Source organism: Triticum aestivum, chromosome 7D, assembly GCF_018294505.1.
Source record: "Triticum aestivum cultivar Chinese Spring chromosome 7D, IWGSC CS RefSeq v2.1, whole genome shotgun sequence".
NCBI lineage: Eukaryota > Viridiplantae > Streptophyta > Magnoliopsida > Poales > Poaceae > Triticum > Triticum aestivum.
Window position 1 is genome coordinate 193,392,968 of NC_057814.1, and position 4,854 is coordinate 193,397,821.

Consider the following 4,854-nt stretch of genomic DNA (forward strand, 5'->3'; position numbering starts at 1 on the left):
ATGTTTTACATAGTTTCAATGTATGGTTTAATTAATTAGATGCTCTTGAGCTATATATATGTTGTTAGATGAGAACTATGTATGTACTTTGGTTTTAATGTGATGATGAACTTCTATTAATTTGGTCACTTAATTATCTATTCATGATGTTCTGTAATGGTTTTTGACACACTTAATTATATATAATGCACGCAGATGAACCGGCAATGGATGTACGGTAACAGACACACCTCCGAGTACATTAAGGGCGTGCATGATTTTCTCGAAGTGGCCGAGGCAAACAAGCAGAATGGTTTTATGTGTTGTCCATGCCCTATATGTGGGAATACGAAGTCTTACTCTAACCGGAAAATCCTTCACACCCACCTGCTTTACAAGGGTTTCATGACACACTATAATGTTTGGACGAGGCACGGAGAAATAGGGGTTATGATGGAAGACGGCGAAGAAGAAGAGGACGATGACAACTATGTGCCCCCTGAATACGGTGATGCTGCAACGGGGGAAGCTGCTGAAGATCAAGAGGAACCAGACGATGTGCCCAATGATGCTGCAAGGGGGGAAGCTGCTGAAGATCAAGAGGAACCAGTGCCCGATGATGATGATCTCCGCCGGGTCATTGTCGATGCAAAGACGCAATGCGAAAGTCAAAAGGAGAAGCTGAAGTTCGATCGCATGTTAGAGGATCACAAAAAAGGGTTGTACCCCAATTGCGAAGATGGCAACACAAAGCTCGGTACCGTACTGGAATTGCTGCAGTGGAAGGCAGAGAATGTTGTGCCTGACAAAGGATTTGAGAAGCTATTGAAAATATTGAAGAAGAAGCTTCCAAAGGATAACGAATTGCCCGACAGTACATACGCAGCAAAGAAGGTCGTATGCCCTCTAGGATTGGAGGTGCAGAAGATACATGCATGCCCTAATGACTGCATCCTCTACCGCGGTGCGTACAAGGATTTGAACGCATGCCCGGTATGCGGTGCATTGCGGTATAAGATCAGACGAGATGACCCTGGTGATATTGACGGCCAGCCCCCAGGAAGAGGGTTCCTGCGAAGGTGATATGGTATGCTCCTATAATACCATGGTTGAAACGTCTGTTCAGAAACGAAGAGCATGCCAAGTTGATGCGATGGCACAGTGAGGACCGTAAGAAAGACGAGAAGTTGAGAGCACCCGCTGACGGGTCGCAGTGGAGAAAAATCAAGAGAAAGTACTGGGCTGAGTTTTGCAGCTGAGTGAGGACCGTAAGAAAGACGGGAAGTTGAGAGCACCCGCTGACGGGTCGCAGTGGAGAAAAATCGAGAGAAAGTACTGGGCTGAGTTTGCAGCTGACCCAAGAAACGTATGGTTTGGTTTAAGCGCGGATGGCATTAATCCTTTCGGGGAGCAGAGCAGCAATCACAGCACCTGGCCCGTGACTCTATGTATGTATAACCTTCCTCCTTGGATGTGCATGAAGCGGAAGTTCATTATGATGCCAGTTCTCATCCAAGGCCCTAAGCAACCCGGCAACGACATTGATGTGTACCTAAGGCCATTAGTTGAAGAACTTTTACAGCTGTGGAATGAAAACGGTGTACGTACGTGGGATGAGCACAAACAGGAGGAATTTAACCTGCACGCGTTGCTGTTTGTAACCATCAACGATTGGCCCGCTCTCAGTAACCTTTCAGGACAGACAAATAAGGGATACCACGCATGCACGCACTGTTTAGATGACACTGAAAGTATATACCTGGACAAATGCAGGAAGAATGTGTACCTGGGCCATCGTCGATTTCTTCCGACCAACCATCAATGTCGAAAGAAAGGCAAGCATTTCAAAGGCGAGGCAGATCATCGGAAGAAGCCCGCCATGCTTACCGGTGATCACGTACTTGCTATGGTCAATGATTTACACGTAATCTTTGGAAAGGGTCCCGGCGGACTAGCTGTTCTGAATGACGCTGAGGGACACGCACCCATGTGTAAGAAGAAATCTATATTTTAGGACCTACCCTACTGGAAAGAGTTAGAGGTCCGCTCTTCAATCGACATGATGCACGTGACGAAGAACCTTTGCGTGAACCTGCTAGGCTTCTTGGGCGTGTATGGGAAGACAAAAGATACACCTGAGGCACGGGAGGACCTGCAATGTTTGCACGAAAAAGACGGCATGCCTCCGAAGCAGTATGAAGGTCCTGCCAGCTACGCTCTTACGAAAGAAGAGAAAGAAATCTTCTTTGAATGCCTGCTCAGTATGAAGGTCCCGACTGGCTTCTCGTCGAATATAAAGGGAATAATAAATATGCCAGAGAAAAAGTTCCAGAACTTCAGGTCTCATGACTGCCACGTGATTATGACGCAACTGCTTCCGGTTGCATTGAGGGGGCTTCTACTGGAAAACGTCCGATTAGCCATTGTGAAGCTATGTGCATTCCTCAATGCAATCTCTCAAAAGGTGATCGATCCAGAAATCATACCAAGGCTAAGGAGTGATGTGGCGCAATGTCGTGTCAGTTTCGAGCTGGTGTTCCCACCATCCTTCTTCAATATCATGACGCACGTCCTAGTTCATCTAGTCGACGAGATTGTCATTCTGGGGCCCGTATTTCTACACAATATGTTCCCCTTTGAGAGGTTCATGGGAGTCCTAAAGAAATATGTCCGTAACCGCGCTAGGCCAGAAGGAAGCATCTCCATGGGCCATCAAACGGAGGATGTCATTGGGTTTTGTGTTGACTTCATTCCTGGCCTTAAGAAGATAGGTCTCCCTAAATCGCGGTATGAGGGGAGACTGACTAGAAAAGGCACGCTTGAAGGGGACTCAATAATATGCAGGGACGGATATTCTTGGCCTCAAGCACACTACACAGTTCTACAGAACTCTACCTTGGTGACCCCGTATGTCGATGAACACAACAACAGTCTGCGCTCCAAACACCCGGAGCAGTGTGACGACTGGATTACATGTCAACACATCAAGACTTTCAGCAGTTGGTTGGAAACACGTCTCAGAGGTGACACCACTGTTCGTGATGAGTTGTACTCGTTGTTCAGGGGACCATCTTCGACTGTATTGACTTACAAAGGATACGAGATAAATGGGAATACATTTTACACGATCGCCCAAGATCAAAAGAGCACCAACCAAAACAGCGGTGTCCGCTTTGATGCAGCAACCGAGAGGGGAAAGGACACATATTATGGTTACATAATGGACATATGGGAACTTGACTACGGACATGATTTTAAGGTCCCTTTGTTTAAGTGCAAATGGGTCAATCTGTCAGGAGACGGGGTACAGGTAGACCCACAGTACGAAATGACAACAGTGGATCTGAACAATCTTGGGTACACTGACGAACCATTCGTCCTAGACAATGATGTGGCACAGGTTATCTATGTGAAGGACATGTCTACCAGACCGAGAAAAAGAAAAGATAAGGAAGCGAATACATCATACGATGAGCCAAAGCGCCACATAGTTCTTTCAGGAAAAAGGGACATTGTGGGAGTGGAGGGCAAGACAGACATGTCTGAAGATTATGAAAAGTTTCATGAAATTCCTTCCTTCAAAGTCAAGGCTGACCCAAGCATCCTGATAAACGATGAAGATTATCCATGGTTACGGCGCAATAAGCAAATGACACAAGCGAAGAAAAAGTGAAGACTTTCTCCCGCAACTATTATGATGATACCATGCCAACTTTGTAACAGATGAGTATGATACCATTGTCCGTTTTGTACACGAAGTGCATCTAGTTTTTGCCGTAACCCTCTCAACTTTCTTGCACATGCTATGTGGATGAAATGATGATACCATGCCAACTTTCAACCTTTTCAGAGTTCATTTAAAATGCTTTTCAATTTTAGGGTCTTATAGCTCAAAATAATTAGTAAATGCATGAAAAATAACAGGCCAAAAATTAAAAATTATGCTACCTACTGGGCCACCACGGCCTGAATACGATTAGAAACCCATCCATGGGCCAGGATTCAGGCCCGCAGAAGGCCCAGTAGGCCCACAGGCATGTACACAGAGGTTAGGCCCGTAAGCCTGCTTTAGAAAGGAGCTCGACAGCTCAGGCGCACCTCACCTTATAAACATGTGCGACTCTCTCTCAGCTAGCGAGGTGGGACTAAACTCCCACCACCACGCCGCTGTGCAAGGCAATTGGTCCCGGTTGGTGGCACGAACCGGGACCAATTCCACCCTTTGGTCCCGGTTGGTGCCACGAACCGGTACTAATGAGGCTGTGGCCCCACGAGCACCTTTAGTACGGAACCGGTTCGTGGCACGAACCGGTACTAGAGTTTCTTACTAAGCAGTTTTTTAGTCCCACCTCGCTAGCTGAGAGGCACTAGGAGCGGTTTATAAGCCCTGAGTGCAGAGACGATGAAGAAGAGGCGCAATGCTCACGTTGCTTAGCTTCAAGCCTTGAGGAATAAGGTAGACTGCATGGAGCTATGTGTAGTGCAGTCTACACTATTCCGAAAGGCTTGAAGCAAATCAACGAGCATTGCGCCTCTTTTTTATTTTTAATAACTTATTACAACTCCGGACTTCTTGTGTTACGACAAAATAAAATAAACTTTAATAAAATTTATGAAACTAAAATTAACAAAGTATTTTCTGTTCAAAACATCATAAGAAACCTCTAGTATTATTGAAACTAAAATCATATAAAATTGATGCAACTAAAATTATCGAAGTATTTTCTGTTCAAAATCATTAAAAGCAAAAAGAATTTTCATAAAGAACTTTTTTTGATAGAAACTTTAATAGCAAAAAGAATTATCATAAAGTAAAATAAATAAGTAATTAGAAACAAAATAAAATAAAATAAAAAAGTTTTTTGTTGTAAGTAG